The 24,273-nt window shown below is 38.9% G+C and overlaps 1 protein-coding gene across 4 annotated transcripts in view; it reads right to left on the reverse strand.

The window, feature by feature from the left end:
- EXOC4 (exocyst complex component 4) overlaps positions 1-24,273 on the reverse strand; it is a 719,168-nt gene that overhangs the window by 508,115 nt on the left and 186,780 nt on the right. The gene's annotated exons all lie outside the window — the stretch shown is intronic.

Here is a 24,273-nt window from a genome sequence, read left to right on the forward strand (position 1 = left end):
GGGTCTACTATGTACCAGGCACTGTGTTGAGTTTATCCTTTAGTTATAATTTAATCATTGATTATTCCAAAGTATAGCATCATCAGAAACAATGCCACAACATTTACTGAGAGCTTACTATGCCGCAAGCAAGGAGCTAATCCATTTAGATGTTTTTCCACGTTTTAAAAAAGCAAAATTGTATCACGTAAATTCTCAGATTACGAGAAAAGGAGGCTCAGCAGAGGCTCAGGCATGCAGCGTGCAGCTGGGGGCCTGGCTCTGGGTCCATGGTACCGGCACAGAGGACAAGCACTCTACCCAACCTGCTCAGAGGTGCCACAGGCCATAGCAGGTGGAGGGTCCTGGCCGATGAGTAATTTCTAGGGCCACTACTCATCTTAAGAGCTTCAAAGCAGCTAATAAACAAAAAACAGCTTTTGATCACTACTGTCAGTGGGTCCTCTTATAAAATGAATCCACTATAGAGTCTCAGAGGTGGGGGCCTGGGCTAGAATCAACTGCTCCACAGTTTGTAAGACCACTGTTCCCAGAAGTCCCCACTATTGCGAAAGGAAACAGAATAACTACCCTGGACTAAGCACATCAACTCATTTCCATAATCACCACATTTAAATCCTTCAGATACCCAAGTCCTATAGACATATAGGGAAGCAATTCTACCCAAGACTGAAGTAAACACTTTTCAGAGACTCCGGGCTGCCGTGTAACTATTTATTCCTACAGGCATATTTACATTCACTCATTCATTCAGTGAAAGTCTGAGGACCATATTAAGCATTATCATAAAAAACATTTAGAAAGCACTCCATAAACATAATGCTGCCCCAAGTAAGTTTTAAAGCCATTATGTCTCTAATAGGAGAACACATCCACCACTGAGTACTTATTAAATATCAGACACTTTAAAAACAGGATCCTTCTCCACCCTAAAACCTATGAGGTGGAGGAGTTACTACCTGCATTTTAGAGAGGAAGAAAGTGAGTATCAGTGGTATTTAGAAACTAGCCTACATGCCTGGGAGGGATAAGGTTATTGGGAAATCTCTGTACACTCCCCTCAATTTTGCTGTGAACCTTAAACTACTCTGAGAAATAGTCTGAAGGAACAAATGAAACAAGCCTACGTCTTGTAAGTACAGCAAGCTGGCCTAGTGGACTCCAGAGCCCGTGCTCTCTTCCCCATGACACGTTATTCTCACTAAAAGCATAAAAACTGTCAATAAGAATGGCTGTAAGTGGCAGTAAATGGGCTTTATTTCATATTCTGCAAAATAAAAATTTATACTGGGAAAGTATAAAATATGTTAACAGATTGGTCAATGTTTTTTTATTTATTTACGAGGCCACTGGAATATTACTCAACATGATGATAAAGTAAGATAATGACAAATACCATCTCTGTTAATACATCACTCAAACTGCCCAATTGTCAGGGAGTACTGAATTGGGTCTCTACGTTAGTAACTCAACTGAGGGACTCAATTTTTAGATTTGACACTGACACCAATAACGTTTGCAGGAATCTGTGATTAAAAGAAGGCTGGTAAACCAGAAGAGAATATCAAACTGATATAACATAGGAAGATGTCTGGTTTTAACACCAATATGACAGAAGGATGTTTCTACCAAAGTATGAAATACACTGACCAAGTAATTCTTCTGAGGTACTTACTTGTCCTAGAATTCATTGAGTGGCCTTGTGCAATAAAATACTGACTAACCAGAATCTAACTGGCCAGCATCCTTAAAACCCTAATATTTTAAGATTACTGCTCTTTTTCTCCACATCAACAATTCCCCAATTTATTACTTCTCAACAATGTTAGTCTACTTCCAGCCACTGGCTTCTCTGTATCTATAAATATGTAATACTTCTACCTTCTCAACAAAAATCTTACTTTGGGCCCCATGATCTACCTATAACAGGGGTGGGCAACCCCTGGCACGAGTGCCAAACATGGCACGCCAGTAACTTTTGCTGGCACGTGAAACCCTCTCGTATAATCTTCCATTTACAATTGTGAATCTTTGTTCTCAGTGATGAATTTTGTTAAGTCTCGTAATAGGAGTAGCCTGACGGATGAAAGTAGTAGCTCATGCATATCTCTGAAGGTCACGAAATATAAACCTGATGTAAAATCTCTGTCATCAGTGATGCAGCAGCAAAAGTCCCACTGATAATATCAAACAGAGTCATAAAGTTTTCTGTCGGACTATCAGTGTACATGTATACATTAAAAAATAAATGTATTTTTCATCATCATATACTGTGTTTTTGTCGCTCAAATGAATTTCATTATTTCTTCAAGGTTCTTCACATACGTACACCTTAAGAGATATCAAATAGGCGTAACATGTTCTCAAAAAATTAGGGTTGGCACGCAGAAGAATTTTGAGTCAGAGATTTTGCTGGTTTTGGCACACACTCACAAAAAGGTTGCCCACCCCTAGCTTATAATCTTGTTTCCCTTTTGTATTTAGGTTCCAACTTTAGAAATAGCCTTCACACATATTTATTTCCTTTACCTTGATGTAGTTTACTCCTGATTTCTCTCACAAGCTCCAGTCCCTGATTTGGAATCATATATTTCACTGACATACTTACTGATAAAATCAACCCTAAATTCTGAAACCTAAATCATCCTCCCCCCAAAAAATCGTTAATTCCTTCTGTCTTTTTGTTTGCTTGTAGTCTTTTATTCTCACTGTGCTCCAGATTTAAAACTTCAGAACCATCTTTTGATATTCCTTTATCCTTTGTATCCATAAGAGAGTTAGTCTCCAATCACTCTTTATGAACTATTATTTTGTCCCTTCCTGTCCATTCTGATAGCAACCAACTTAGTTCAACTCAGTTTTTCCTATTTAAATTTCTGCCTCTCACCTCTTACTCTTCTAGTCTTTTCCAGACACGATCAAACACTTGCTGCTATTATCATAAGGCTACTCATCTCACAATGTACAAACATCTGATCTCAATATGTATTTCCAATAGTATCTTATTCTCCTCACAGTGAACCCAACACTGGTCAAAATCACCCACTTTAGCCCTATTCGGCAACCAATTGATGTGTCTCTCTCATATTACTGTTTCTCTCTCTCTCTGTCTCTCCTCCTCCTTTCCACTCTCTCTAAAAATCAATGGAAAAATATCCTCGGGTAAGGATTAACAACAAAAAAAGAAAAAAATCACCCACTTTGCTCTTCCCTGAACATGCCTGGGCCTTCCATTCCAGAATTCCTAACCTAGATTAGCCTCTCTCCTAAATAAGTCCTAACAAATCCATCCAAAAACAATTCCACTGTTTCTCTTCAACAAGTCCTTCCCAGGCTACTCTAAGCCAGTGGTCCCCTTTTCTGAACTCTTAAACTACCAATTTTACACATTATTCAGTAGGTATTCACCAAAACTGCCTAATAATATTAGTTATTTCATGAAAAATGCCTGACTACCTGAAACATAAATGCTACAATCCTTAAAAGCACTATATTTTTTTACTCCCACCATAGAGCCATGCAACATACCAGAAAACCAAAAAGAAAAAGTGACTCACTGATATTTAAACAGTATGTGACAGGAAGCCTTGATGTATATATTATGATATACAAATTAGAGACAGTCTCCAAAACAGAATGAGCCCTATAAATGAGTCCTCAATATAAAACCTATAATAGAGCCCAGCCAGCGTGGCTCAGTGGTTGAGCATCGACCTATGAACCAGGAGGTCACAGGTTTGATTCCCGGTCAGGAAATATGCCCGGGATGTGGGCTCGATCCCCAGTATGTGGGCTTGATCCCTAGTGGGGGTTGTACAGGAGGCAGCTGGTCCATGGTTCTCTCTTATTATGGATGTTTCTATCTCTCTCCCTCTCCCTTCCTCTCTGAAATCAATCAATATATATATATTTTAAACCTATAATAGAAGTAAAATAAAAGAGGGAAAGGTATAATTTTATTCATAGGCTTTGCAGTGTTTATTTTCTTGATGTATTTTGCACCTTTTTCTCAATACCATTCACCACCAGCCGGAAAATACTGCTTTAAAACAGGTAAAGTGTGATTTTTACACCCAAATTGGTAAAAATGCATTTTTAAATATCTCAAAGAACAAATAAGCTCCTATTCCTAAAATGCTTTAAATCTGGCTGTATTAGGCTAAATCTTCTACAATAACCACATAAATATAAACTATGACCACATAATTTCTTGGTGATTCTACATCATTGTGGATAATGTAGTGCATCTGCTAAATTATACTTGAATATCCTAAGCACTCACCTGTGAGTGCCTGGGGAAAATCACTAAAGCTTGGAATCTTGGGGCAAAGGGCATATAATATCAAATACATCCTGCCCACAGAAATTCGCAGAAAGTAACCCTGTGTTCTTGCTGGCTCTGAATTCCTTCATATCTCAGACACTCATTTCTTTTCTCTTTTTAAGGACCAGAAATTGCTGTTTCTTATTGATCAAAAGTTCAAAAAATAAAAGTCAAAGTTTATGGGTGTTTTTAAGTTTACCTTAAAAGGCATTAATTTTTCAAACAAAGATAGGAAGTATGAAAATACAGTTGGAGAGCACCTGAAAATCTATATATCCCAGTGAGATCATGATTCACTATATTTTTTTGAGTACCTGGTATGTTAGATAGTTCTGTGGTTGAAGCAAAAATATATAATGCTTAAAAAAAACATACAAATTAGGATGGTCAGGCATCTCCTCCACTATAATATTTAATTAGTAGTTGCTAAAATGCTAGTCCAAAATCTAACAATGTATAAAGCAGGGCCGAGATTTTGAGATTTATAACTTGATATAACATTGCTAGCATAACTCTGAATACATTTGTCATTTACCATTTAATCCTCTTAAACACACTGCCTGTGGGTGCTTGTGGTTATACACACACAGTCTTCTAAAACTAAATATGGAGATTTAAAATTAACACATTGCCTGTCTGCAGCTTCTCTGTTTATCCAGGTAGCTACTCAATGAAACACCCAATCCTTCTAGGTATTTAATGCGATTTATTCCTATAGTAACTTCCCAGCTTACAAAATCCTCTCCTTGACTAAGAACTGGTCCCCAACCACACAGTTGATTCTGATAGCAATACTTTTACCCTGGAATCCCACCCTCCTGGCCAGACCTTATTCCACCAGGGGGTCCTCCAACCCTCAATAGCCAATCAGATTCACTTTTCCAGGTCTGTATGAGGGAGATACAGTCTCTGCTGGTCAACATAGGTGAGGAGATGTAAATTCTTTGGGGCAACTACCTTTCTATATGGATGGAAAATCAAAGAAAGCCAATCTGCCCAGAGAGAATAAAGAATGAACTAGGTGATCAGAGAGATAAACAGAAGACCCACAGAAGAGAGACTTAAAGGTTGCAATCTGTTTTCCATAGCTTTACGTGTCTCAAATGCAGTTGCTGATAAGGTCTTAGATTCTCTACGCTTTGGTTCCACAATATAGCCTTTGAGCCTTTACTACACTGTCATTTTCCGTAGGATAACTTAAGTAGGTTTTGTTTCTTCACTAAGGTAACTATGGATAAGTGAATATAAACCAATATGCATCTAATGACATGCATATCACAGACACTGTTTTTGCAGAACACTGATATCTCATGATAACAGTAGTGGATACCAGTTCTCCTGACCTACTTCCAATGTCCAATGATTTACAGCAAAGCTACACTGTATTTTCCCCCTTGGTGAATCTGAAAATTAGATTTTTTTTTTTATGTTTGGAGCAATACAGTGAAAAAAGTCACCTTGAGCTCCCAATATGAACTAAAACTCGATGTCTTGGGCAAAATGTCTTGAATGTGCCTGCATAAAATACTAATTTTTATTAATTTGCTCTTTAAAATGCAGATGCCCAGGAGTTCTGTTCCAGGCATAGTAAAGTAGCTTCCAGTGAACTAAGCCTCATACTGATAATAATTTTAAAAGCTGAAGAAAAGTAAAAAAATAAAAATGTGACGTCCCTAGAGATGAATCAAATTAAACAGAAACGGGTGGCTATGGTCCTAGAAAGGCAGCACCCAGGTAAATTCCCCTGGCTTTTCCCGGACAGCACGTCCCATCTCCCTGGAGCAGGGTGGGACCCAAGCAGAAACCACTGTGTCACTGGATAGAGGAGACAAGGCCTAGGGACAGGGATCCCAGGACGTCCAGATTTTGAGAAGAGAAATTGAGACAAGGATAAGAAGCAAAATCAGTGAAATATAGCCTTTAATCTACCACCCTGATCCCAGAAAATATTACAATAGAGAGATGAAACAATATAATAATATTTTTAAATTATTAAAAACTATTGGATTCCCCCCAGACTTGCTAGTGAATGAAATATTAATGACAAAGAAAAAAAACATAAAAAGTTATTTTTTGAATGTAGCAGTTTCATTTCCCTATTGAATAAGGACTAAAATATTCCACAGTAAGGAAACCAAAAGAAAAATAAATAATCATTTTGAAAATAGAACGGCTGCCTGCTTAATTATACTCATTATCAATGGCAACTGTATAATTAAAACCACTAACAGTGTAGTCTTGTGAATAGTCCTCACTCTAGTGTCCTAAGTAAGACAAACCCCAAATTCCAAGTGTACATATACTTTCTGGTCCTGTATCTAATCCCTTACCAACAATGCCCCACTACCTCAACAGCAGAGTTTTTAACAGAGAAAACCCAGTTTTTATAGCTTTCAAAAGGAAGATTTGACTTACTCCAAATTAAACATATATTTATGCAATGCATAAAGTATGCAAGGTATTGTGATATATATATACAAGCAAGACTCAAAAAAATCCTTCCCTAATATAAAAAAGTGAATTTTACTATATACAAATAAAAAAATTTTAAGTGAATTAAAAGCCAAATCAGTCAGTTCATCCTTCCCCCTAAGGGATTATCTAGTATGAAGACACCCATGAATGACTCCAGTGCAGAAGAGAAAGTAAGCATCAGGACAAAGAAACTGCTGTGAGCATCTGAAGAAGGACAAGATTGCTTCTAACAGGACAACGAAAAACACAGTACAAGATCATGACACTATAGGACATACATATAATCTAAAAAGGTGCAAATGGCCAAGAGAAAAATGACAGAAGGAACAAAACAAATAAATAGTGCTAGGGAAATTCAGGGTATCTCTAGTGAACAACAAATAACTCAGGGAACGTAACAATGAAGCCTGAGTGGTAAGCAGGGGAAGGCAAAAAATGGAAGAACGCATCAGGACCTTCAACACCAGGCTCAGATTATGAAGTAAAACACAAAATGACAAGGCAACACAGGTTTTGAATAGGTAAGTAAAATGTTGGTAAATATTCTTTAAGTAAATTATCTGCCAGTATCTATATATATAAAAGCCTAAGCGACCGTTTGACCGGTAGCTATGATGCACACTGACCACCAGGGGGCAGGCACACAAGGCACAGGCATGGAAACATGGAACAGACTGATGAATCTCAGAGGGAAGGGGGATGGGGGGAGGGTGGGAAGAGATTAACCAAAGATCTTATATGCATACTAGAGGCCTGGTGCAGGCATTCATGCACCACTGGGGTCCCTCAGCCTAGCCTACGGGGATTAGGCCGAAACTGGCTCTCCAACACCCCCTAAAGGTCCCGGATTGTGAGAGGGTGCAGGCCAGGCCAAGGGACCCCACCAGTGGGAGTGGGATTTTAGATCAGAAGGCAATGGGATTTTTGATAAAATAAATGATTAAGGAAATATTATAAAGGGAGAGGACAAGAAGAGAAAATCTACGAAGAAAGTTCAAGAAAAAAAATATTTTAAAGTAGTGTTAGTAAGATTGTACATTAGAGGACACATTTGAGAGTCAATGAAGAGAAAAAATAGAAATAAAATTTAACCAATTATTCTATGAAGGAAATAGGAGAAAAAATTAAAAATGGCTAAAAGATTGCACATGTGATTATAGAATTGTACACCTAAAATCTATATAACTTTATTAAGCAATGTCACCCTAATATATTTTTTAAAATTTACACAAACACATACACACACACACACACGATTGCACATCTGAAAGATGTGGTTCCAGGAGCAATAATCAGGAATGCAGGAAGAACGGTTTGAGAGAAACAATACATTTAGCTTGGAGTATACTCTTGTGAAGCACACAATTGTGAAAGGGGAAATAACGTTGATGAGGTTTCCATGATTTATACCTTAATTAACTTTCATTAGCACGGGTAGGTGTATGTCTGCATGGCCTCTGAAGGATATTGTAAAGGACAGAGATCTTTGAATATCTGTAATTTGATTTTATCCCATAATATTTTTAAAACAGCTTTGCTGAGGTATAATTTACACACCATAAGATGCAACTTGTGTAGTGTACATTTTGACAATTTTTAAGTAAATATATACAGTTGGGTAACCATCACCACAATAATTTTAAAACACTTCTAACACTTCAAAAAGTCCCCTTATGATGTTAGCTGCAGGTTTTTCACAGTCTTTTAACAGATTGAGAAAGTCCCTTTCCAGTACTAGTTTGCTGAAGGTTTTTGTGTTTGTTCTTTAATCATCAATGGGTGTCCTGTGCTTTCCTGTGTATTAAGATGATTATGTGAGTTTGTTCTTTATTCTATTAATATGGTTAGTATGTTAACTGATTTTTTTTTAAAATCCTACTTAACAATAATACATAGTACAGTTTATATGTTCATGGATTCAATTTGATAATATTGTGTTCAAGATTTTCCACCTCTATTGTTTCCTGTGCTAGCTCACTTTCTTATCTGGCCTCAGAGAATGGAAAGTATATCCTCATCTCTAATTTCTGAAAGAGTCTGCAAAGCATTGGTATTATTTCTTCCATAATGCTTAATAAAACATTTTTATGGGTGACGTTATGTGTAGGAAATTTTTTTAATTACTTAGTTTTTATAGGACAATTCAGATTTTCTATATCTTCTTGAATTAGATTTGGTACTTTGTGCCTTTTTAGGAATTTGTCCACTTCATCTAAGTTGTCTAATTGGTTGGCATAAAGCTTGTTCATAATAATTACTTATAATCCTCTATGACTCTTTCACATTCTTCCTCCTTTGGAAATACTCCGTCTCTAAAGTCTCCCACTATGACTTCTCTCTGACCACAATATTTCATCTCTTCCCAACAAATACAGGGTGGGACAAAAGTAGGTTTACAGTTGTGAGTGTGTGAAGCAGAGTTTATTCTTGCATTATTTATTAATTATATTATTTTCCATACAAACAACTGTAAGCCTACTTTTGCTCCAAACAACTGTAAACCTACTTTTGCCCCACCCTGTATATAACTCTGCCTTTTGTTTGTGCTGAAATTCTAGAAAGATTGGTCTACACAAAGAAATCACTTGGAGAGTTACTTCATAAAGATACATGTGCCCACTTCAGAACTAAAAACTGAAAGGGCAATACTGAAATGTAGAAAAAGTCTGTGCTAGGAATCGGTTCTACCACTTATAAGCTGTGTGACCCTGACAAGCTGCCTAATCTCACTAAGCCTTACTTCCCTCGTCTATGAAATAAGAATAACAACAGAACCTACTGCATATAATCAATATGAGAATTAAAATAAATAACACATAGGAAATGCTTACCACAAAACAGATCATTATTATCTATGAGGAAGAGGCTCTGTTGGTGTGTTTTTTTAATGTATTCCACAAATCAAGTAACTAATACATTACCTCTTTGTGCCTTAGAACCATGATTTCCACATCTTTAAAACAGGAATAATAGTAATACCTGCCCCATATTGTCGGGATAAACTGAATTAATGCTGTAAATCACTTAAAACATCACTTGGATCAAAGAAGTACTTTATAAGTGTTATTACGAAATAAGTGAATTATTTATATATCTTATCATCTGCTCACTGCTGTCATTCCTCTCCTCCCTCTCCTCTTCCTCTCTATAATAAAGGCCTCAACCACTAAATCCAGGCTAGTACTCATTCTCTAACCTTTGGAAGGCTTTCTTTCACATCAGTGAGTTTAATTGCCATATTTTCCTTCCCAACAATTTGAATAATATCTTTTTTAAAAACTCTTTATTGTTTAAGTATTACATATAGTATTTCTTGCTCTTGTTCTCTTCCATTTTAGTTATTTGTACATTTCACATGATTCCCGAATCTCCCTCTGCCACCATACTTTCTCCAAAGCTCCAGGGTTTCACTGCCATTGCCTGCCCAGGTGTCGGCTTTCCACCTCAGCTGACCACCCTGCACTCACACTTCTCCTGATAAGCCAATCCCACAACCAGTTACCAGATCAAACTAACGCAGATTTCAATGTCATCATTCTTCTGCTCAAATCCTTCAATGGCTTCCTCCTTGCCAGCAAAATAAACCTCTATCTCCTGTTATTCAGCACCTTCCACAGCTCCAATTGCCTTCTGACGCCTTCCTTCCTATTTGTTGTTTTCAAATAACTACCATTTAATTAAACTACATTATTTCCTACTCCCTAAGTAAGTCCCAAGGTTTTTGGTCATGTCTGAGTTTATCCTCCCCACCCCTAAGCTTGTAATTATCTGTTTCATCTATCATAATAAGCAGGGGAATGAAATCAAGAAAGTGAATTTAAGTAGAACTGAACTAATTTTAACAAACATGTACTCCATTCAGATGTTACAGATCAGAGTCCTCATGCCCAAAGGCGATGTCAACCCCCTGCAAGAGGAAGCAGAGGCAGGTGTTACACCTGTGAAGTTTTAGCTTCTCTTGGAGGTGATCTCTATCTTCTTCTTTTGCAAGTTCCTTTTGCAGTAGGTGTTTTTTAAAAAATATGTTTTTATTGATTTCAGAAAGAGGAAGGGAGAGGTGAAGGAGAGAGGGATGGAAACATCAATGATGAGAAAGAATCATTGATCAGCTGCCTGCTGCACGCCCCACACTGGGGATTGAACCTACAACCTGGGCATGTGCTCTGACTGGGAATTGAACCATTATCTCCTTCCAAGCCATGCAGGCCGGGTGTTTTTTTTTATGTCACTTAACCTTTCTCCTATGATGACAACTAACAGCCTGTATCTTCAAAAAATACATAAATGTGTAAAAATGTTGCTGGGTAGGATAGACCTTCCTTATCCTCTTTACTGTCTGGAGTTCAATATTCCATCAGTAGACGAAGTGAGATTATCAGACAACCAGTGACCATATCACCAAAATTTCATCAACACCAGACATTAATAATTAATATGTTACATAACATAAGCAAAGGGAGGAAAGCACATATATGGGAAAACTGTAAAAAATACTTGATTAATTGAGCTCATATTTCACCATTACATGTATAAACATGTACATATACCTATATTTGTTCATATAAATGTGTTTATGTAGTGTGCACATATATATATGGCAAGAATAAACATGAATGACCACACTGTGTGTTCAAGTCATTGTCCCTACCATCCATCTTAACTGTTAACTATGATATTTCACTCTCACTCAAACCCACACACAGTCCATTGCTTGAGGACTTTACCTGTCGTTATTTGCCTTCTCTCCTGCCTCTCAGTTCAGGCCATGCTTTTTCTTGTATCTCTGTTAACATCGAGCACAGTATCTTGAACAAAGTAGCTGCTCCCTAGTAGGTTACCGAGACTGAGAATAAAATGCTCTGAAGGGCGGCTGCTCATTGCTGTTTTACATTCACCCATGAGTCCTCAGAGTGGAACACAACACCCAGGGTGAAAGTCGAAGCTTTCAGAGCTCCATTAATTTACTCACAATGCAGGAATACCATTTATTAAATTTCTGCTCCAATGAGATAAGTGCTACCCTAATGACCTGAAAGAGTTAATGCATCTTGGAAAAGACCCAAATTGCTCTCTAAAGACAGTTTATTCAATGAAGTGACTACAACCCAGATTTCAATTAGCAGTTTGGTTACTAAAGACTTCTTCATTTCGGTTATGTGCAATCTGTGAACACTAACATGTCCACAAAAACACGCTTTGCTCATAATTCATTCACAATGGAATCGGTAGGAATAACAAGTGCAGATTCAGGTCCAAATAACGTTCATTTTGTACCTACTGAGTGCCAGGTTCCATGTTAAGTATGCTCTGAGGGGCACATTGGAAAGACTGGGGGGTGACAGGGTTTGGAGGCACTGGGGATACAAAGCACAAGGACACGGAGACAAAGGGCTCATTTCTGTGAGGACCCACAGAGAAGCTCTTCATTGAACCCATGGAGGCTCTTCAGAATCAAATCTCAGTCTATCCAATCGCATCTTACCCTCTTCAGTGTGAATCATGTATACGCTAAGGTACCCGCTGTTAGGAACACATGCATGTCATCCCTCTCTAGAAAGTTCTTCCCACATGCCTAAACCTTAGCCTTCCTTAAAGAAACAGTGAAGCTCCAAACACATGCACAAAACCCTCTCTGACCAAGTTGTCTAAAGTCACCCTTTAAATTCGTGCACACCCACAGGTGATTAGCTGGATTTGGCAATTAGTCACATCCTGCTATATATTAAACTTTTCCTTATTCATCTCTTGAACTCCCAACATGGCTTGACAAGAAGACACTTTGCCCAACACCTCCCTGTGTTACCACAAATGCACCCCACATTAAAGTACCTTTACTGAAATCATTTATAACTGAGGCAGCAACTTAATATCGCTCTTTCTAGACTTTGTCAACTTTTACATCTACATGATTTTGACTATAACATAAGCAAAAGTATTCTGTCGCAAGGTGACTAAATATGTATATATGTATCTCCCTTGAGTAAGATACTAACTTGATGAAAAAATACCCATGACAGCGTGGTTAAACAAGAACTAAAAAGAAAGAAAGAAAGAAAGAAAGAAAGAAAGAAAGAAAGAAAGCCAAATCTATAATAGGTCTGTGATTGTTATCCAGCATTTCTGCTAAAATGGTGTATGTTGATTCAAAACATGCAATTGAACTATTTCATTCATCTACTACACTTGAGGTTAGCCCATAATTTGAAAGGTTAACCAAATTAACTGTACTGCTGGTTTAAGTTCATTTATAGTATATGTAGAAATTCCAGGGTCCAAAACTGGAGCACTACTTCTTGATATTTCTGTCACCCAATTTAATTATTTTAGATTGGTTTTTCTATTTAACTTTACTTCTCTTTGTTTTATTTTGATGTTTTATTTAAAAGCAATATATGCTCATAAAAATTTCAAGTAGTATAGAAACACGTAAAGATTCAAGTATTCTTTAATAGTAGTGTTATATGTAATACTAGAGGCCCGGTGCATGGGATTCATGCACTGGTGGGGGGCGTGGCCTGCGGGGATGGGCCCGCTGTGGGAGTGCTGCTCATCCCGATCAGCCAAGCGGCACTCCCACTGTGGGAGCGCACTGACCACCAGGGGGCAGCTCCTGCATTGAATGTCTGCTCCCTGGTGGTCAGTGCGTGTCATAGTGACTGGTCAACCAGTCATTCTGGTCATTCGCCATTCAGTCGCTGGGCTTTTATTATATAGGATATTCTACTGAGTTGTCTTTGTTGATACTTTGTTTCATTATTTTCTCTTGTCATTCCCCTAAATACTAATAAGCAGTGTGCTGCACAACATACCTAAGAAGTGCATTATCTGCCTCTATCTGAGAGCCCGATTCTACAAGCAAGTAGGAAAAAAACCTGCCAGACTGGCAGCATATGGACCAATGGGATTCTTCAGGCTTTGTATGGTACCATTTGCCATACCACATTCCACAATTTGTTAATTATTGACAACCTACATCGACCTGTTCCAACACATTTAACTACTTTTTTCTGCCCCCACAACCCAAGATCAATGTCTGAGCTGCTGAAACGCCCGAGTTTAGAAAGAAGTTGCATACCTGAACCACTTCTCTCTCTGAAATCTACATCTTTTCATTTTAACTCTCAAAAAACCGATGCTATCCAGTAGAGAGATGCGACACCATGCAGCATGGCAGGATGTGAGAGGGGCTGTTTGTAAACATGACTTCAGAACATGAGGGAGAGGAAACTGAGCCAGAGTCCCCTAGTTATGAAAACTGCCACAGCTCCGCCTAGTTATCCTTGTCCCTGTCCTACCCCTCGGTAGCAAGCTCATAACATAAAGCCAGTCATAGAAAAGAAAAAGACAGCATGCTATTTAAATACCAACCATGTTAACTCGGGAGCAACGCAGTACAATTCAGGTACCTCTTGTTCTCTGCTAATTGCGTGAGGCATCCTGCTATGGAGAAGACTGCGACAGTAGCCAGGCCCTAGCCCTCTTTAAATGCCAGCTCTTCATAAGAAACGCCAAAAAGGTCTTAATTGCATTTACCAGGAGCTCATGAACTTTAAAAGTTGTTAATCAGATTTCCATGTAAATGGAGTGACGATTAAAGGTTAAGTACAGGTTTCTAAAGTTTCAGAAGTTGAGAATATATTGCCCTTCACAGGGGGAAAAAAAACCTCTATCAGCCTTGACAGGAACTAAACATCTTAATTAAAAATGCAGAAGTACCATGCTTATTTTTACATGAAGTTCTATTTTCAAATGTCAAAGTTAATCATGCACTTGAGTAAAAATGTGCAGCATTCACTCTGCCAAAGAAGAAGCGCCTTAGCATTCTTGTCTGCAGCAACATCTGCAGGTCTCCAAGAATGTCTCAGGTGTCCCCTCCGCCGCGGCCCCTGCCTGTGCTGCAAGCGAACCTTCCACAGACAGCCCGTAATTGCTCTCCATCTGAGGAGTAATCGAAAGCCACACGTCTTCAATCAAGTCAGCTTCATATTTATGTGGCTCAGGAGAAACACGAGGAGCTTCCTCCATAAATTCGCTGCACCTGTGTCCCTGGAGTGACATGTTGACAAATGCACATGACATCTCCTCCACCTCCAATACGAATTTCTAATTCTTTGAAAGAATATATTTGATCAATTACAGTGTCATCACAGTGAAAAAGCAAAACCATGTCTTTGGAGTGCACTTCACAAAATTGGCGAGTGCTTGTTTTCTGCAACAGGATAAACGACAGATCCCAAACCCCAGAGTCAGGTCCTCGTCCCGGCTTTAATGCTCAATCTCAGATCCTCCAGCTCAAGAGGCGCTAGGTACAACAACTGCTGAGTACAATAATGACTAAGATGAATAGCTGTGTAGTGCTTTGCACAAAATAACTGCACAGCTCAGATTCAGAAAAGATTTGGAGTGTATTATCTAGCCAGTAAAAGTAAGTAATTATTCTTAAGCTCAATATACACACACATGCGAGGAAAAAACTCCTTCCACAACCCTACTGTTTTTCTGCTTTTGTCTCTGATGATACTTCTAATTCACCTTTCTTTTATTCCTTGTAAAAGTCTGAGACAGCTCAGTGTTTGTTCAATGCGAAGTATCTACAGCGCACTTTACAAGAGAAGCACAGGCTCCTGTGTTACTGCCAGAGCTACAGCCACCACTGCTGTTAAATCACTTCCAGTAATTGTACTACTGGGATTCAGCTTAGCTACAGAGCAAACCAAAGCTTGTGAGTTTTACAGAAACCTGTAGGTGAAAAAGTAGTACAATAAAACGGTTAGCCAACTTAAGGTGAGAAAAAAAAGGAAGCGGGCAAGAGAAGAATTTTTAAATGGTTCCGTTTGAAAATGCCTCAGCTACATTTATGAGGTCCTTTTAGCAGCCTCTGCAATTGCCTCTCAAGGGCTGGATGGGCTCTATCAACTGGAAAGGAGAAGGGGCTTCCTCCTCCTGAGGACAAAGCTCCAGTTTTACATTTGGTTCAGTCCACCAAGTATCAAGGAGGCTTTACTGAGCAATCTGATTGGGAAAGTGGTCCCACTCAGTATGGCGAGCCCTAAGCTGGAGCAAGATGGGTGACGAGCCACCACACCTGTTTCTTTCTGCTGCCCCTGTGACCACCAGCATGCAGCAAGGCCGTGGGTCAGGGATTCTGAGATTAGTCTGGGAAGCAGAATTTCTCGGCAGAAAAGCATCTCATTCTCCTCTGTATTTCCCCAAAGAAGCTTACACTAAGTCTACTGTGTGTGTGCACTCAACCCCAGCTGAGTAAATGGCTGGAATGCAGATGAACTCCGTAAGGCTGGCCTCATTAGTGCCCTGTTCTCCTAACGTGGGTTTACCCAACAAGATGATCAAGACAGGGGTTCATAAAGACAAACACAAAATCCCCCGGAATTGGTCTTTAAAAACAGCCTCTTAATGCCTGACAAGAGTGGCTCAGTGGTTAAGTGTCGTCCTATGAACCAGGAGGTAAACAGTGGTTCGATTCCCAGTCAGGACACACGCCCGGGTTGTGGGCTCAATCCCCAGTGTAGGGCTTGCAAGAGGCAGATGATCAATGATTCTCTCATCATTGATGTTTCTATCTCTCTCTCCCTCTCCCTTCCTTTCCGAAATCAATAAAAAAAAATATATATTAAAAACAAATAAACAAAACAGCCTCTTATTAACCAATACCACCACAATACTCACCCCAGGCCACTAATCCGACTGACCTATCTAGCACGGAACAAAATCAAACAAGTGTCTCTCAAAATCAAGCCAACACATGTGCCTTTATTCAGAGTCCCAATAATTTGAAAAACACCCCATTTCCCTCTGCCACATCAAATCCAACCACCTTTCAGGCCCTGCACAAATATCAACCTTTCAATGGTGTTTCTATTCATTCCGCGAGCCCTGAGTGGAAGGCACTGTGCTGGGCACGGCAGCACACAGTTGCACAGGACAACCTGTGCCCTAAGGGAGCTCTTGGCGTCACTCGGTGGTCCTGCTTCCTTTGAACCGGAGCACTGCTTCTCTGCTGGCTTAGACAAATAACACTGGAAACAAACGTCACCAAGTGTATTCCCTCTCAAGGTGCACCACAGCAGAGACTCCAGCTGCTGACTTGGCTCGTATCTCTGTTCTCCATAGACTCTCTGGCTTGTTTTCTGTCATTTCCTTTATTAGTTTAGAAAATATTTACAAATGCTTCCTATGTGGTAGGTCCTACCTAAGTACCTTAATTGGTCACTGCTGCTGTGTGGAGTGACCCAGTTCTCCAACTCACCCATCTGTCCTTGGTCCTGGGCTCTGTGATACCCAGGGGCATGCTTGTGGCAGCTGCCCCAGCAGTGAGCTCTGAGCACGCGGGGAGGCAGGTCTACCAACAAGCACAAGATGACCATCTGCACCGTTCAGAGCAGCTTGTGGAGCTCAATCCATGTCTCCTCAGTTTTCTCACACATGAGACTCTGATTACCAGCGGATGCCAACCTTTCGGACCTCACAGACCACCAGTGGTCCTCGGACAACCGTTTGGTGACCGCTGGATTAGACAGTACAGAATCTAGTTTTCTGTTATTCCCAATCTACCCGAGTGGCTCCATCTGAAGTTCCTTCTCCTGGGGATGTTCAATTACATGGTCACATGAATGTAAATTACGATGAGAAGACCATAGACTTATCATTGCTGATAGTGATGTACTTTCATGCAGGGAAGATATAGTAATTAGCATCTATTTTGTTGGCCTAGGTACAGCTAATCTTTCTTCTGGACCCATAAAGCCATTACCTGAACATTTTCTAGCCAAAGGTTGACCCCTCTAGAATCTAGTTACTCATATAAATACAGTGATTCCAGGATTCAGTTACCATAACCCACAAGCAGAAATTAGAATCGTTAATGACAATGTATAGGCTGGGATATAGTTGCTTCCATTTCCTTTACATTTACTTTCAACTGAAATGCATGTTTCACCAGGAAATAATAGTTTCCATGGATAAAGGCAGAACACAACTAGACTGAACGCAGCAAGGCAAACAAAGACATTCTGGTTTAGCCCAACATGGATGGAAACAGACTGCTCGCATAATTTATTAAAATTTACATTCTTAGAGGGTAAAGCTATTATAATCAATACTTCTAAAATTAACATATAATATAATAATGTATATTAATAATATTAATAAATAATGTAAGTTTATGATTTGGGACACCATGGAGAGGAAAACAGCTGCACTGCTTATGTTTCAGGGAATTCTGCTTATTTTGCTGCTTGAAACATCACTAGGACCATGGGTTGATCATAATTTTTAAATCAAAATAGCAATAAATTAAAACCCATAAATCTATAGAACACCAATTGTACATATTATACACGCAGTTTTAAAGGTACAGTGAGCATTTTCCACTTGGACACTCACTAGCTCACCCTTGTCCATATACATCACATGACATGAACTTTCAGATTCATCAACTCCAAAACAGCTTTCAGAAAAACCCAGAACTCTCCATAGTCAAAGGTCCTACAGGTAACTTTAGAAAATAACAACTTTTTTCCCCTGAAGTGTAAGTCATGATACTTTAACTAAAAATCTATGATAGGAATCCAGATATAGTATTCCTGAGCTTTGTCACAGAAAAGTAGAAAGTTGGCAAGATAATAACTCTACCACATTATAATCACACATTGTCACCTTAGAAAATGCTCTTTTCTTACCAGGGAAGGAGTTCTATGTTTTGTAACCTTCAGCCTAACAATGAACCAAAGCAAATCCTCTGAAGGAATAAAGGCAGTGTTAGAGAAATCATTAAAAACATAATACAAAACATAACAGAGTTGTTTCAGGATAGAAGAAATTTCCTTTTAGGAATGAATTAAAGGAAACATTTCCTAATCTATTTGGAAACTGAATATTTAGAATGTTTTCAGTCCAGTTATGTGTGAATAGGTGTAAAAATGTAATAGCAGCCTGCCTCTAGTTTTCTTTAAATTGACATTTAAAAATACCCTGAACCACACAATTTAGAATTTAATCATATATTGTCTTGAAATGTCAGAGCTGGTAAAAATAATATTAGCTTGATCTCAAGTAGGAAGCACCTAAGAACAAGCTTCATTTTCTGCTTTTTCTTTTTTTCCTTCATTATCCATAGAGGTTGTTCAATTCCAATGGCGTGAACTTGGAAAGAAAATCATCCTGCTTTCGGAGAGAACCAAGATGGCGACATAAGGTATAAGCCTGTATGTGCTGCCCCCCCCGCCCCCAACAACATTAAAACCACAACTATAAGACAAAGCAGCTATCATCCAGAACCACGGGAAAGCTGGCCGAGTGGAAGTTCTACAACTAGAAGCAAAGAAAAAAGCGCATTGAGACCGGGTAGGAGGTGCAGAGGTGCCAAGAGCAGAGGTACGGAGGCGCGCGAGGTGGCTGCACCTGGGTGTGCGATTTTTTCCAATCGGAAGGGGATACAAGCTCCCGAATGCACTGAACCCATTTACGGCGAGACCCTGGGGTCCCAGACTCCTACGGGGAGAAACTGAACTGTCTTGCAGCGGGTCGGAAAGCGAGGGTGGCTTTCTCCCAGAGCTGCTCGCAGGGATCATTGTTGCTGTGGGAGCGCGGGACTCAGGGACGCAGAGGGACTGGGGGACGCAGAGGCGCAGAGACACTGACAACAGCCATTGCTGTTTGCTCCGCCCTGATGACTCTCTGAGACCCTGCCCCACTCAATTTACATCCCCATCCAAGCTGTGTGCAGTGACGCAAAGGAACCACCTGTGCTTTTGCATAACCTAACATACTGCAGCTGGGTCAGAGAGCTCCAAAACTTCCAAACCCCAAACAAAAAGGAGAAATCTGCTGGTATCACTGTAGCTCCTGCTGGGTGGACTCACACAGTGGTTGACTTGGAGATCCAGGAGCCAGGGTACACCTGGCCAGATACCATATTTCAACTCCCCACATCCATAAGGGACACACTCACGAAGCAGACTCAGTGACCACCAAAGCCCCACTGAAGCAAGTCCTACCCCATAAGGGTGTCTCCAGCACAGCAGTTCTTCCACTGTAGAGGTCTTCGCAGTCAGCCAAAAATGCGGAGACAAAGAAACATATCACAAATGAAAGAAATGGAGGAAAGCAAACTAATGGAGGACATAGAGTTCAAAACCACAGTTATAAGGCTACTCAAGAACCTTCTACGAACCTCCGAGGAACTTAGTGAGACCTTTAAGGATCTTAATGAGAATGCCAAAAAAATGGAAAAGGACCAGTCAGAAATTAAACATACACTGACTGAAATTAAAAATAATATACAGAGATCCAACAGCAGACTATGGGATCGCAAGAATCAAGTCAAAGATTTGAAATACGAAGAAGCAAAAAACACCAAACTGGAAAAGCAAAAAGAATCCAAAAATATGAAGATAGTGTAAGGAGCCTCTGGGACAACTTCAAACGTACCAACATCCGAATAATCGGGGTGCCAGAAGAAGAGAGAGAGCAAGATACTGAAAGCCTATTAGAAGAAATCATGACAGAAAACTTCCCCTACCTGATGAAAGAAATAGACTTACAAGTCCAGGAAGCGAAGAGAACCCCAAATAAGAGGAATCCAAAGAGGACCACACCAAGACACGTCATAATTAAAATGTCAAGGGCTAAAGACAAAGAGAGAATCTTAAAAGCAGCAAGAAAAAAACAGTTAGTTACCTACAAGGGAGTACCCATACAACTGTCAGCTGATTTCTCAACAGAAACCATGCAGGCCAGAAGGGAGTGGCAAGAAATATTCAAAGTGATGAATAGCAAGAACCTACAACCAAGATTACTCTACCCAGCAAAGCTATCATGTAGAATTGAGGGTCAGATAAAGAGCTTCACAGACAAGAAAAAGCTAAAGGAGTTCATCACCACCAAACCAGGATTATATGACATGCTGAAGGATATTCTTTAAGAAGAGGAAGAAGAAGAAAAAAGTAAAGACAAAAATTATGAACAACAAAGTGACAACAAATAAATATCTATCTACCAACAAATGAACCTAAAAATTAAGTCAGAATAAACTGGTGAATATAATAGAAGCAGGGGCATAGAAAGGGAGTGGACTGACAAATCTTGGGGGGAAGGAGGTGTCGGGGGTGCGGGAAGAGACTGAACAAAAATCTTACACCTATGGATGAGGACAGTGGCAGGGGGTGAGGGCATGGGGTGGGATGGGAACCGGGTGGAGGGGAGCTATGGGGGGAAAAAAGAGGAACATCTGTGATAATCTGAACAATAAAGATTTATTAATAAAAAAAAAAAAAGAAAATCATCCTGCTTTCAAAGTAATGTTGTGCATTTAACATATTACCCTTAACTGTTTAAGAGTTACATATTATAAAGGAAACTTTCTAAAGCAAAGAATACCTTATTTGCTAAAACAGCTAATTAACCAAGAGATGATACCTTTAGTATAGAGAATATATTCTCCTTAATACATGTTTAAAAAATTATCAACTTATATGTTTATGATTAATTTTCCTTAGAAAATCTTGTTAAAATAGACATAACAGGAAAAAAATTTATGATTCTCTGGATGCCTTATAAAAAAGTAGCACAAAAGATAATCACTAACTTCAGAGAAATTACTTTTAAATTAAGTAAAAATATAATGATTGAAATTTTCAGTACATATTTTCAAATTTTAAAGGGTCAGAAATCTATATGCTATTATCTAAGAGCAAATGTATGAGAAAAGGTAAATATTTCTGTTGATGATGCACTGATAGCAATACAAAGCAAATGCAATCTCCAATAGCAAGTAAGCATCGGTGTTCCGTGCTATCAATTACCACTGAGAATTTTTATTATGGAACTTTCTTCTACTATTTTCCATGTAGAATCTGGTCAACCAATGTTATTAAAATCACTGAACCTTATTGTGCGAAGAAGAAATATATTTCTGCTTTCATAGAAAATGATTTCTATAACCCTGCTGTATTATTTATAATTCACAATGGTTTTTATATTCTCACAGTCTACTACAGATTTTTCTTAGTGATTTATGTTAGGCTCTTGTAAAGCCTTGTTCATATTTATGGTTTATTCTCCTCCCAGAAAAGGTGGCGATCCAATCCATGTCTGTGTCATGATAAACTCACAGGCTGACAGAGGGTGGACACACGCAGACTTTACACAATGGGAAGGAGACTGGTGAACAACTGGAGATGCCACTGTCAGGTGCTTTTCATATGGAGAAAAATACAAATGGACTAGAGAGCTGAACAACTACCCTCACGTGACACCATTTAAACAGACGTATATTTCAAATGTCCATATACTGCTCATTTGTTCAGAGCAAACACAAAGGCTAGCAGTTCACATACGTAACATTCTGTTGGCTATTTTGTCATTATTGCTAAGAACGCGTTTCCACCGTGTACCTTTGTTAGATTGTCAGTTACTGTCAACAATCCATAATGGTGGAGAATCAAAACAACCTAGTTAAAAATAACTTTCATGAGGGAAAAAAGCCTATTATCTAGAATTGATTGGCATTAGCTATTGTGGACATTCGGGATGGGCAGAGCAGAAGGCGGGTGGGCTGTGAGGATGACTCCTGACCCCTCGCTATGTCTGTGTGTGGGGCAATGTTCTACCTCTTTTGTCACCAGCTTTCTCCTCAGACACATTTACTGCTTCTCATAGCCACACATGACACGTCCCCATATTTCTTAGATTCTAAAGTACACATTTTCTTAAGTTTTGCACATCTGAAATAATTATAATATGTCTTTAAAAATAGGTACCAATAGTTGTTTTATAATAGATATACACTTTAAGGATCTTTTTTCATTTTTTCCTAATCTTATACTTCTTAGTATTTAAATCAAGAAAATGAGATATTTACTAATATGGCTGCTATGGGGCAATTACATCTAATTGAAGTTTTATTCCTCTTCCCTGCTCTCTGCTTTTTTCTTTTTGTCTTTGTTTCCCATATGCTTTGTGGGAAAAGCTTGGCTGTTCAACAAATCATAGTACATTGAACTAATTATCAGACCCTCACTTCTTCTGAGTAGAAGAAAAAGGTTTAAAAGCAGCACTATTAAATTGAACACTAAAATGGTTAAGATGGTATATTTTATGTTTTTATCTTAATTAATTAATTTTTTTAAAGTAAAAGCAAGGTACCAGCTCTCTCTGGAATCACCCTGGTATACAGCTATGTCTTCACAACTCAAAATCATTGACCTCTTTCCAACACACCCATTAGCTACGGCTGAGCAGGTCGACCCTATCAATACACTACACTAGCATCATGCTGAAGACCCCACTGAAGAAATCTCAGAACTGGGGACATTCATTCTTTCCCCAGCACAGCAGGTCATTGATGGGTCACCAGCACCTCAAATCCCTAAATAAAATACCTGTAACTTTTTCACTGACTCAAGGTTTTTAAATAAAATATGCCTGTGGATGAGGGAAAATCCAATACACAAACAGAAATGAAAAATCTAAAATACTATGAATCTATCAAATGAATGAAAGAAGAATTCATTTGGTCAACAATGCAAGAAAGAAAATGTTATCTTATGTGACTAAATAAAGTGTTAATAAATTACCTGGGTAAATATTTATAGTAATTTCTGTTAAGCATATACATTTAAAATCCCATTTAAAGCTAAAGAAAATAAGCTTAAAAGAGAAACTTGCCCTAAGTTACAAGTCAATATGAAATCTATGAGTAGAAATGAGAAACAAACATCACAGACTTCCAAGTTAAAATGTTAAGGTGGTATTTGGCTAGTAGTATCCCACACAATCTCTGCCATATACACACTAAAATTCCTACGAGTGAAAAAGAGGACACAAAACAACTCACAATGCTGAAACTCTGTACCCACACACAACCACTGCCAGAATATTTAAAGAATTTCCATTAAATACAAGGTTGATGGGATAGGGTTAAGACCTATACCTTTTTGGTTTACACTCAATGGTTTCAGGGCTGTACCAATGGAAGAAAAGTGTCTGCTCACTTGGAAGTAGGTACAAAAAGCCTTTCCCACTCTCCCATTGTTTGCAGGCCCTAAACTAAACTAAAGTGTATAACTGCCCACTATTAGACAGATGCTGACCTGAGAAGCAGCCAGCCCTCTGCTCACCCCATACACACAAGCACTGCTGTTCCTGCCTCTATTAGAAACAGCATGTCAGATGAAACAGTTTGCTAGCAGGTTGGAGAAGACTGGCAATGGTGCTCTGACAAATAGAATCCTTTTATGTAAAAGACCATAGATAAGGACAAAAATAATCATGGAAGATGCATTTGTGTTTATTTTATTTTATTTTTTTTTTGTTTGTTTGTTTGTTTGTTTGTTTTTATTTTTTTTTTTTAATTTTTTTATTGCTTAAATTATTACAAAGAGTATTACATATGTCTCCTTTTTTTTTCCCCGCCCTTGACAATCCCCTGGCTTCCCCTACCCCCCAGTGTCTTA

The sequence above is a fragment of the Myotis lucifugus genome, unplaced genomic scaffold (assembly GCF_000147115.1).
Source record: "Myotis lucifugus unplaced genomic scaffold, Myoluc2.0 scaffold_46, whole genome shotgun sequence".
Classification (NCBI taxonomy): Eukaryota; Metazoa; Chordata; class Mammalia; order Chiroptera; family Vespertilionidae; genus Myotis; species Myotis lucifugus.